The 13,249-nt window shown below is 39.0% G+C and overlaps 1 protein-coding gene across 2 annotated transcripts in view; it reads left to right on the forward strand.

Moving 5' to 3' along the window:
- LOC120769991 (electron transfer flavoprotein beta subunit lysine methyltransferase) overlaps positions 1 to 13,249 on the forward strand; it is a 110,578-nt gene that overhangs the window by 1,732 nt on the left and 95,597 nt on the right. The gene's annotated exons all lie outside the window — the stretch shown is intronic.

Below are 13,249 nucleotides of genomic sequence, written 5' to 3' on the forward strand. Positions count from 1 at the left end.
TTAAAGTAACAGTGGTTTTGCAAATAAACAAATAATAAAATTTAAAAAATCAAAATTTAATTACATTACTTAATTACACTACTCAAACAATCTGAAGGCAAAATTTACGACTGATGTGCTAAGAGTACTTCGGGCTATTTGGAGTGTGCTAATTACGAATTCGAGTTGTCATTTTATTAAATGGTGGTGATTTGACCGCTACGTCCCTTGACTGCAGTACAAAGAATCCTGAGTGCTAAGAAATTTGTACTATCATTTTTTTTTTTATTTTTTTTATTTTTTTTTTTACAAAAAATGATTAAACGCATGCATTTATTAAGAAGTCTTCTCTCAAACAATATCAGCTCATATTCGTTAAAATCATTATTATCAGAAGCTTTTCTTTAACTGCTCCTACTGATTTACTTAATTTTGAACATTGAACTGCAAGCTGACAACATACACAGACACGCACAAACACGGCTGCACATTTCACCATACATGCAATCTACAAAAGTTTGCAGGCAAGACTAACTGGGGATTCCCAGTTCTTTTGCCAGCGACAAATTGCAAAAAGAAACTTACAATGGGATGGACCAAAAGAAAAATTACAAATAAGAAAAAAATAAACTGCATGATAACTTATTCCCTCATTACTTGCATACTTAGGTATGTATGCGTGTACATACATACATATGTATGTACATATGTATATACTGTACCTACTACGAACTGATGCGCCGTGCGAAATTTCTCTCTGTGCGGCCTCTTGCATTTTTCTTGTTTGCTGCTCTTTTGAGTTGGGGGATTTCTGCGTAAATACCCACGCTAAATGAATACGTTTGTTACATACATACATGCATACATATGTATGTACATAAAGCAAAAATTTTTAAAGGCGTGAATTTTCTAATTTAGGTAAATTACATTACTTTCACAAGTATTTTTCTGTAATAAGCTGTGTGATTTACCAGGTGTAATAAATGATACTTGCTGTAACAAATCTTTTCTGCAAATATTATAAATGCTTTTTACATACATACATACATATGTGTGTAAGTATGTAGTTTTCATTCTGAGAATGGTATTACCCAATTTTTCTTTATCAACTGTATGTATATACATACATACATATGTATGTATGTATATATTATATATATGTATGTATATATATGTATGTATATATATGTATGTACATATGTATGTAGCTGCGATTGGTTAGTTTGAGATATTTGAGAAATTCTTTGAAATAATGTTAAAGAATTCAAATAATTTTTTGGAACAAGAATTTTAGTGCTTTTTATTTAATAAACAATGTGGTATCTTAATTTAAGGTTTTATCGTATATTTTTTTTAAAACTTCATTTGTTTCAAATGCGTTATCAGTGAACTTGGGTTAAAATGTGCACAAAAAGTAAATTCCTCTTAATTAAAAATTCACGGAAAAGTTTATATTTGAATATATGTATGTATGTACATACATACATATGTATGTAAGTAAGTTTTTTAAAATATTAAACTGCTCAAACCCCAGTATTTGTGGGAAAAATCTGAAAAACTTTAACACCATCCTGCTGGTTTTAAGAGAAAAAGTGTTATTTGTGATTTTTTTATATATGTATATCTGTATTTATACCCTGAACAGGGTATATTAAGTTTGTCACGATGTTTGTAACACCCAGAAAGAAGCGTCGGAGACCCTATAAAGTATATATATAAATGATCAGTATGTTGAGCTGAGTCGATTTAACCATATCCGTCTGTCTGTCTGTCCGTCCGTCTGCCTGTCTGTCTGTATATATACGAACTAGTCCCTCAGTTTTTAAGATATCCTTTTGAAATTTTTCAAACGTCATTTTCTCTTCAAGAAGCTGCTCATTTGTCGGAACGGAAGATATCGGACCACTATAACATATAGCTGCCATATAAACTGAACGATCGGAATCAAGTTCTTGTATGGAAAACTTTCACATTTGACAATGTATCTTCACCAAATTTGGTATAGATTATTTTCTAAGTAACAATGTAATCTCCGAAGAAATTGGTCAGATCGGTTAACTATAGCATATAGCTTCCATACAAACTGAACACATAGTTACATGGGGCCTTGAGCCTGCTTCTGGTGTTCTATGCCCATGTAGGACAAGTGCAACCAAAAAGGCGAAATTTTCTCAGCGGAATTTGATCATTGCCTTAAACTTTACGAGGTTGTACCCTCCCAAAAGCAGCAAGAGCATAGCGCAGCGGAGCATCCGTGCGGAGCAGCTCCGTAAAAGTATGGAACCCCACTGCAATGCAGGGTTCTGGTCCCACCATCCTGTACGTTGCCGCAGAGCGGGCTCATTGCCACTTACCCCTTTATGCACCGGCATCAGGATTAGGTGTACGCGGTTGCACACTGATAGGTGGTACAGCCTTCCTATACACTTCTCCATTAAAAGCGATTTAACCTCATACGCTGAGATCGATTTTAGTGTCGCTTGACTGTCGATAAGTATGGCGATAAGTATGGCTGACTTATAGCAAAGACTTATGCTTGAAGATTGGCGGTTTCTAAAAAAGAGACGTTTTTGTAAAAAACCACGCAGTGGTTAGACAATCGAAATTACAAATTTTATTCCTTCGATCATTACCTGACAAATACATCGAAGAAAGTCGTCTGAATATTTCAAGTTCGATGTTTCAATCGTTACGGAGAACGATCCCCAGCCCGAACGGGGGTCTCAATCACTCTTAAAATAGATTCCCCTGTGCATATAGTATTTCCTTTGACTCCGGTAATTTTCGATAATCCAGTATTGTCAAAAAATGGGTAATTAACTCAGGCGAGCCGCTTGCTTTAAGACAGACGTCCGCTGTAGAATTGTGTTATGCGGGTTGTTTTAGCTTCGGTACCCATCTTCGAGCTTACCGCCCTGCCAGTAGCTTAGCTACATCCGACATCGCTCTCAGAATCATTGCACTTACTGAGCCTCCTCATCGCGACAAGATAAAAATCCTCGAGGTAGATACTAACCGATAATTCTCCTAATGAACCGTTAGCTGAATTAATCTTACAACAATGTTGCGTTTAAATTAAAAATTACAAAATAGCTGTATTCTCTACAAAACGTGAGTCTGTAGTGATATATGTATGTACATACATCTCTCTATATATATTTGGTAAGCGCTCACACCGATGTGTTTAACATAAAAAAATTGCTTACGTGCAAAAATTTGACGCGGCGCAAGGCAAAAATTATTAATGCAAACATTTGCATACAGTCTAATTTTTTCATTAGCATTACACAAATTCGTTCATTGCGTATAATTTCGGACAAAACTTTGTACGAATGTACGTACATATAAAATATTAACTCGTCTCAGCCCCTCCGCAGCCTGAGTTTGCATACCTTATATTTTATTGCAGTACATGCGTGATACCGTTCAGTACACTCGTACCCACTACTTACACACACTACTCACTTTCGTAGTCTTCTCCTTCAATACTTTATTTCACCTTTTTTGTATAAATGGTGGTCCATACGATGAATATTAATATTTGGCTGATACTTACTTACATAAGTATATCGACAGTGATTTCGACTTCGACACTCGAACTTTTTATAAAACGCCTTTATTAGTATATTTTTTAAATTTTTAACCCAAACTCATCTTTTTGACGAAACACTTTTTCATCTCGACGACTATTTAATAAGCAAAATGAAAGTACCTGGAGTTCGAAAAATACATACAAAGGTGACCTTTCAGAAGCCATAGCGACGTCCAAAAGTGACAGCCTGGACGGAAAATATTTTTACGGATCACCACAGACCCGGCACGAATCTTTTTTAAAACTTAATTCACGACGTAGTTGTTGGTGCAATGACGGAACCGTTCGGGTTACGTAGACCCGACTGCTGTAGGAACATACAAGCGTGCACTTTGAAGACGCTTGGTTTCAGCCGATCGACGGGTACTAGTATAAACTCCAACCTCCAAAGCACTTTCGTTATTTTAACAGCAAAGATTTGTAATGACGATTTTGACATCTTAATTACTGCAGAACTGTGAAGAACTGGCGTTATAAATGGTTTATTCCTAAACAACTGTTTTAAGAGAAAAAATTATATGTTGTTCAATAGCAGTCGAAAACTTTTACCATGGACGTCGAGAAAATATTAACTTATTACTTACCAATCCAAACAATATTATATATAATATCCTCGAAATAACATCTTCGGCAGGATAAAATCCGGGTCAATTCCGGTATCGTAGAACCGGCTGTTTTGGGAATTGCCCAAACATTACCCATAGCACAACAAGAGCTCCAGTTGCAGCGTAAAACCAGCGTGAACTTTGCGCAACCTCATTCTGGATATTGTAACAGGTTAAATTCCGACTTATCGAGAATAGACCCTGACATACATATGTATCTATGTACTGCATGCAACGAGTACCCGCATGGAACTAACCACCACTTTGCATGCCCAATGAAAGCAACTCACCTAACACCTCACTCTCTATAGTCCGCACCCGTCGAAAAAGCTAGTTTCCTGCGCTTATCGTTAAGTGATTTCGACGACAGTTTATTTATTACTTTCACTCAAACAGCGTCGAGATAATCGCTACAACAACAACAAACCGCCTAGAAATCCTATAGAAAGTCTCTCTCATTCGAAAAAATCCAAATCGGTTATACGAACCACCCTGTAAAATTCATAAAACTGCAGAAGAATACTTGCAACTGCTTCAATCCACAATCCTCTTGAGTACAAGTAGATCGGCATGTCTGAGCATGATTTCCATTTGTTAAACGTTTAGTGTTAATTTTAATTTGACTACCAATTAAATAGTGTCAGACCTCATGGTTGCTACATAATCCAATGATAACTGATCGAAGAAAGAAGCTATTCAGCAGCATAATGCACTAATTAACATTTAATTTGATCCTTCTTTCTTTTGGCCACGGCTGCGAATTGCTAACGCGAATATTTGCCTCAGCATTGTTCCCACCTCCTGATTTTTCCATAATGCGCATTACTTCCAGCGTTCATTCATTTCTTAATGGCGCTAGCACGGTCGATCTGGTGAAACGTTTTTATTTGTTGTTGTAATTTTATGTTAACCGCTTAAGTAGCGTACTTTTAATCGATGGATCGGTTAATTTCAGTTCAAATAAAGGGAAGCTCTGGAATGTGTGAATCAGTTGAGCTACTTTTAACTTAAAAAGTGTCTATTAAAAACGCCTTTATTAGCACTTTTGATTAGCTTAAATAGTGCGTCAAAGGCGCTGCTTGATAGCCGATTGGAAGTGGAGAAAAATGCAATAAAGTGATAATGCTTTGGTCAGCATTATGCTAAAAAAACTTAAAAGAAGTAGTAATGTTGAAATCTTTGAATATTGAAAGAGATTTACCATTCCAAGCGAGTAGATATACACTTGTATGTAAGTATGTATGTACGCACTTGATCACAGATAAAAGTGAACTTAGTACCACTTGCACTTAGCAGATTGTCTTCAGAATGTGAGAACAGAAGTCATCTTCACCTCCAATGGCTTCATAAACCCCTATAGGGGTTTCGTCCAGTTCATGTTATCGAATAAGTTCCCTCTTTCGAGATGTTTTAATTTTTTTTACCAAAAATTCCATTAAACGCTTCCTTCTTTTTTAACTCTACGCAAAGTTCCCTTTGCAGCTCTTATTTTTACAGACATGAGCATGACTTTTTCACAGCAAATCTGCTCTTTGCATCGAGCGGTAATATCACACCGTATTTTTTATTTAAAATACATATTTATTTATTCCCTTTATATTGATCTACCATGGGGGTAAATCCCTAATTTTCAATCGAGAAAAAATTGAGATTTTTTAAATATAAGTAAGTAGCCGTTATGATTACTGAAGTATCTTCTTTCTGATGGTGTTAAAAATATGTATATACATCATAGAAAATGCAAAAAAAGACCCCCTATAATCTAACAATGGACATATCGAAATGAAACATAACAAGTAAAACCTTTGACATGAGGCAATTCTCCTCTAATAATGATTGAGGTCAGTCAAATCTCCAGATACCGTATATGAGAACCTTTGGCCTGGGATTGACTTTATGCGCAAAATATTAGTAAATTTAGGAGATATATGAACCCTTGTGGTAAAAATTGATAAATCACTTAATTACTTGAAATCCCCAAGTACCTTATAACGGGTGTTCCAAGCACGGGTGTTTTAATAGTCTTTTTTTGACAATCACGCGTGACTCGGGTCAAGGTGTCATTTATGTTTAAAGTCTTACGTCTGAACAAAGTTTACAAATCGTTCAACTTTATTAAGAAAATTCCACGTTCTGAAGAGATTCAAGAGCTTCCATTTAATGCACAAAAACCACGATTTGGTGTGATTTGTGGGCCGGTGGAATCATCGGTCCATATTTCTTCAAAAATGAAGCCGGTGAGAACGTAACCGTCAATGGCGACCGTTATCGCACCATGATAACCGACTATTTGATACCCCAAATTGAAGCTCGTGATCTCGGTGACAATTGGTTTCAACTAAGCAATGGATTTATTGAGAACACTTCGGTGAATAGATAATTTTGGGCCTTGGAGCAAAACATATACATATTTCCTTTAAAAAAGGTGGGAACCTCGAACGGGTCACCCTTTATATCGATCAAAATATGAGGTATGTTAATGAAATAAATCAAATCCGTTTTCTTGAAAATATACATACATATGTATGTAATATATTTTATTGCCCAAAATTAAGTAAAATATTAGGTTGTCAAAAAAGTCTTGCGGTATTTTCGCTAGTTGGCGCTGAAAGCGCGTAGTTCTAGTTTTATTCGTCGCATCGTCGGTCATGCTATACCTTTTTGGAAAGCTCATTCCACGCGCTAACACGTGTTTGATTGATTGTCGTTTCTTTTAAGTCGTTCGTGAGTTATAGCGTCGCAAACATGGAGCAAAATAAAGAGAGAATACGGCATATTTTACAGTACTACTACGATAAAGGCAAAAATACATCTCAAGCCGCCAATAAAATTTGTGCAGTTTATGGACTCGATACAGTTTTTATTTCCACCGCACAACGATGGTTTCAACGTTTTCGTTCTGGTGTAGAGGTGGTCGAAGATGCGCCACGCTCCGGAAGACCTGTTGTCGAAAATTGCGATAAAATCGCTGAATTGGTCGAAAGAGACCGGCATAGTAGCAGCCGCAGCATCGGTCAAGAGCTAGGCATGAGTCATCAAAAATTCATTTCGATTTCAATAAAAAAAAAATTCAATAAAAATACCGCAAGACTTTGAACTCACTAAAATGATCGTGAATTCTACTAGTTGATTTATACGTGATAGTTTCAGATATCAATTAAAATATAGTAAGGATGATTGTTGAGGAAGATATATGTATGTAGTATGTGAAAATATTTTATATATGTATGTATGTTTCTATACAAATTTAGCCCTTGTTTACCTCTTTACTATTGCAACGCATTTCGAAATTAACTACGCAAAAAACAGAAAAACAAAACCTTGAAACTCTTCATGCAAGACGGCAATGCCTCAAATAAATTTAGGCTTACTCGACTAGTCTCTTACAAATATGTATATAAAACAAAGAACGCGTATTTGCAACGTGACCCCCAATTTACTACCCCCTCACCTACATCCGATCTACATACATATATACATACTACATACATACATAGTAAATCAACTGTAAAGTTTCATCCTCTTCCCATGTGACTAGAGACATTTATCGAGCCCGTGAGCCGAGTAGTTCATCAAACTGCCAATTAACAAATAAGGAAGGGCTAAGTTCGGGTGTAACCAAACTGTTTATAGTCCCCGAATTCGGTTATTTTTTCTTCAGATATCTTCTTTGGCGCTTAATTAATATAGTGGAATGTGAAAGAACCAGATGGAATTTAAAATTGTGTTGGAAAGTAGATGTGATTATAGTACAATTTGACTGAGTTTCGTATGAAATTGGTCTCATATTTTCTGAAATATTGAGTTCCATCTTAAAACGGTTGGTGACACACCCATTTACCACACCCAGAGTCTTATGAAACTCACCTTTGCCACTTCAGTCGTAATTTGATGCTTATGGCGTTTTTACTTAATGAGTTATTGAACTTTTATTAGTTTTCACGATAAGCGTTATGTAGAGAATGGGCGTGGTAACTGTCCGGTTTCAGCCAGGATAAAGAGTTGCTTGAAAGACTTCTTCTTAGCAAGTTTGATCGATTTAGCTTTAGTAGTTTATTAGATATAAATATACTTTAAAACTTTTAGTGGGCGAGGCAATGATCCGATTCACCCTATCTACAATACCAACCGCCCTTGGTTGTCAAGGAAAACATGTACCAAGTTCAATCAGGATGTTTCAATTTTTACTCAAGCCAAGGTTCAACAGATAGACGGACGAACAGACAGTTACTCGGGATTCAACTTGTCGCGACATCCTAAGCGTTTACATGTTGGTTCGTTCACTAAGTAATTATTTGTTGTGTAACGGGAACGGTCGCGGTAACGCTAAAGCGGTTAAGGGCGAAGTTGGCTGCAAAATAATTCAATGCATCAGCTGTTCCCATCAAACGAAATTTCTTAGTGAACGATCCAATATCTATGACTCTATGTCTATCTCGAAAAGCTTTGGGTGATACAAACTTGTTATACTCTGTAGCAACATGTTGCGAGAGTATAAACATATTTTGAATTAAATTGGCGCGCAAATTTGTGTCCCTGAATTAACTGCATACTATTTACATTAACAACTCATATTTACTATATTGTTTATGCCATTCCCGGCGGGGTAAATGCACTCGCCGTCAACCACAAACTCACCCACATAGCCACCACTTGAGCATTAACCATTGCGCAGGAAGACAAAACTCGTCGTGGGCAAAAATTCATTCACTTAGGTCAGTTTAGCACGTAGGCCACGCGGTATAACTGCCGATGTCTGGCTCTGAGCGTATGCCGGGAAAGCCACAAAATGCGAACTTGCACTTTCCAGCGAGGTGTTTACTACGAATTTTGTATACAGACAAATAGCGATGCAACGTGAGAACTTTTGCTCGTAATATTTCGACTTTTTTTAAATTTTCGGTATGACTGAATTGGCCAATGAACTGTTTTCGGTATGATTTTCGCCCCTTTGCCGCACTTCGTAACTGTGTAGTAATTAAGTTTACTGATGTTCATAATTATGTTTTAATGTTGTTTACAATTTAGGTGCGTGTTTATTGAACTGGACCTTATGGGTAATGGATATGTGGTATATGAGTATATATACTTACGTACATACATATATATGTAAGTATGTATGATGATTGTTCTATACATGGACGTACATGGAAGTATATCTATATGGTGTCAATTACAGGATATGTACATACATATGTATGTGTATATATGTATATATGTATGTAGATATGATGTGTGAAAAGTGTCATTATTCGCTAAAAGAAGTGATTGACTTATGAGAAGTTGAAGAGCTACTGTATGTATGTTATTAGTATTTATTATAGTATATTGTTTATGATAATTTAAATATGTGTATATAATATACATGCAAAAATTTACTTACATAGACTTATGTATGTGTATATATGTACCCCCGAATATGTCTTTCGGAGCAATATTTACAGTTGTTTATGACTTTAGCTTCATCTTCTGTAACTCTTAAGGTTTAAAGACCTTAACTGAAGTTTTGAAGCGTGTTGAAAGTAATTTTGAATTTACTTTTAGTAATTTCATAAAAAAAATGTTTCCTATTTATTTTTTACCCTTCTTTCAATAGTAAGGTTAAGGTAACTAACATTCTAGCATCTTTTTGGCAAATGGAAAAATTAGAAAGCCGGAGAGGTGAATTCGAAATGAAGATATACTTATCTTCTTTTTAGATCACTCGAATAAATATTATACATTTATGAAGATCAGTTTTCGAAACCGAATTGTTTTTGTAATAGGTGACAATGAAGTTTACAACAGCGCGCCAAACGTTCTTCCTATTCGTTGTTTGGCGCCAATTGGAAATTCCAAGGGGAGCCAGGTCCTTCTCCAGCTGGTCTTTCCAACGGAGTGGAGGTCTTCCTCTTCTTCTGCTTCCCCCGGAGGGGGAAAACTTTCAGAGCTGGAGTGTTTTCGTCCATTCGGTCGACATGACCTAGCCAGCGTAGCCGCTGTCTTTTAATTCACTGAACTATGTTAATGTCGTCGTATATCTCATACAGCTCACCATTCTATCGAGTGTGGTATTCGCTATTGCCAATGCACAAAAGATCAAAAATCTTCCAACAGATGATATCATTGTGCATACCTCTGCACCACGTAACAGGACAGGGATGATGAGTGACTTACAAAATTTGGTATTTGTTCGTCGTGAGAGGACTTTACTTCTCAATCGCCTACTCAGTTCGAAGTAGCACCTGTTGACAAGAATATTCTGCGTTGGATTTCGAGGTTGACGATGTTGTTGGTGTTGATGCCGATTCCAAGATAGACGAAATTATCTACGTCTTCAAAGTTATGACAGTCAACAGTAAGGTGCGAGCGAATGCGATGACTTTTTGTTTGGTGACAGGAGGTAATTCGTCTTGCCCTCGTTCAATACCAGATCCATTTCTCCAACCTTGCGAAAATAGAACTGTCGACTATTTACACATCCGTATTCTTCTTCTTCTTAATTGGCGTAGACACCGCTTACGCCATTATAGCCTAGTTAACAACAGCGCGCCAGTCGTTTCTTCTTTTCGCTACGTGGCGCCAATTGGATATTCCAAGCGTAGCCAGGTCCTTCTCCACTTGGTCCTTCCAACGGAGTGGAGGTATTCCTCTTCCTCTGCTTCCCCCGGCGGGTACAGCGTCGAATACTTTCAGAGCTGGAGTGTTTCCGCCCATTCGGAATTGTTGGTGGTGTTTACGCTGGTTCCAAGATAGACGAAATTATCTACGACTTCAAAGTTATGACTGTCAACAGTGACGTGAGTGCCAAGTCGCGAGTGCGACGACTGTTTGTTTGATGACAGGAGATATTTCGTCTTGCCCTCGTTCACTGCCAGACCCATTTGTTTTGCTTCCTTGTCCAGTCTGGAGAAAGCAGAACTAACGGCGCGGGTGTTGAGGCCGATGATATCAATATCATCGGCATACGCCAGCAGCTGTACACTCTTATAAAAGATGGTACCTTCTCTATTAAGCTCTGCAGCTCGAACTATTTTCTCCAGAAGCAGGTTGAAAAAGTCACACGATAGGAATTCGCCTTGTCTGAAACCTCGTTTAGTATCGAACGGCTCGGAGAGGTCCTTCCCGATTCTGACGGAGCTTTTGGTGTTGCTCAACGTCAGCTTACACAGCCGTATCAGTTTTGCGGGGATACCAAATTCAGACATCGCGGCATAAAGGCAGTTCCTTTTCGTGCTGTCGAAAGCAGCTTTGAAATCGACGAAGAGGTGGTGTGTGTCGATTCTTCTTTCACGGGTCTTTTCCAAGATTTGGCGCATGATGAATATCTGGTCGGTTGTTGATTTTCCAGGTCTGAAGCCACACTGATAAGGTCCAATCAGTTTGTTGACGGTGGGCTTTAATCTTTCACACAATACGCTCGATAGAACCTTATATGCGATGTTGAGAAGGCTAATCCCACGGTAGTTGGCGCAGATTGTGGGGTCTCCTTTTTTATGGATTGGGCATAGCACACTTAAATTCCAATCGTTGGGCATGCTTTCGTCCGACCATATTTTACAAAGAAGCTGATGCATGCTCCTTATCAGTTCTTCGCCGCCGTGTTTGAATAGCTCGGCCGGTAATCCGTCGGCCCCTGCCGCTTTGCTGTTCTTCAGGCGGGCAATTGCTATTCGAACTTCTTCATGGTCGGGTAATGGAACGTCCGCTCCATCGTCATCGATTGGGGAATCGGGTTCTCCTTCTCCTGGTGTTGTGCGTTCACTGCCATTCAGCAGGCTAGAGAAGTGTTCCCTCCATAATTTAAGTATGCTCTGGGCATCAGTGACTAGATCACCTTTGGGGGTTCTACAAGAGTATGCTCCGGTCTTGAAACCTTCTGTAAGCCGCCGCATTTTTTCGTAGAATTTTCGAGCATTACCCCTGTCGGCCAGCTTATCAAGCTCTTCGTACTCACGCATTTCGGCCTCTTTCTTCTTCTGTCTACAAATGCGTCTCGCTTCCCTCTTCAACTCTCGGTATCTATCCCATCCCGCACGTGTAGTGGTCGATCGTAACGTTGCGAGGTACGCAGCCTGTTTTCTCTCTGCTGCGACACGGCACTCCTCGTCGTACCAGCTGTTCTTTTGCACTTTCCGAAAACCAATGGTTTCGGTTGCAGCTGTACGTAAGGAGTTTGAAATGCCGTCCCACAGTTCCCTTATACCGAGTTGTTGACGAGTGCTCTCAGAGAGCAGGAGTGCAAGCCGAGTAGAAAATCGTTCGGCTGTCTGTTGTGATTGCAGCTTCTCGACGTCGAACCTTCCTTGTGTTTGGTGGCGCGCGTTTTTTGCTGCACAGAGGCGGGTGCGAATCTTAGCTGCAACAAGATAGTGGTCCGAGTCGATGTTAGGACCTCGGAGCACACGCACATCTAAAACACTGGAGACGCGTCTTCCGTCTATCACAACATGATCGATCTGGTTGGTAGTTTTTCGATCCGGAGACAGCCAGGTAGCTTGATGGATCTTCTTATGCTGGAATCTAGTACTACAGATAACCATATTTCGGGCCCCGGCGAAGTCAATCAGCCTCAACCCATTTGGGGATGTTTCGTCGTGGAGGCTGAATTTACCGACCGCAGTGCCAAAGATACTTTCTTTGCCCACCCTGGCGTTAAAGTCGCCAAGCACGATTTTGACATCGTGGCGGGGGCAGCCTTCATAAGTGCGCTCCAAGCACTCATAAAAGGCATCTTTGGTCACATCGTCCTTCTCTTCCGTCGGGGCGTGGGCGCAAATCAGCGATATGTTGAAGAACCTCGCTTTGATGCGGATTGTGGCTAGACGTTCATTCACCGGAGTGAATGATAGTATTCGGCGACGGAGTCTCTCTCCCACCACGAATCCTACACCAAACTTGCACTCCTTTATATGCCCACTGTAGTAAATGTCACAAGGACCTACTCGTCTCTGTCCTTGTCCCGTCCATCGCATTTCTTGGACGGCGGTGATGTCAGCCTTTGTTTTTACGAGGACATCAACCAGCTGGGCAGCGGCACCTTCCCAATTAAGGGACCGGACATTCCAGGTGCATGCCCTTAATTCGTAGTCCT

Source organism: Bactrocera tryoni, chromosome 3, assembly GCF_016617805.1.
Source record: "Bactrocera tryoni isolate S06 chromosome 3, CSIRO_BtryS06_freeze2, whole genome shotgun sequence".
Lineage (NCBI taxonomy): Eukaryota > Metazoa > Arthropoda > Insecta > Diptera > Tephritidae > Bactrocera > Bactrocera tryoni.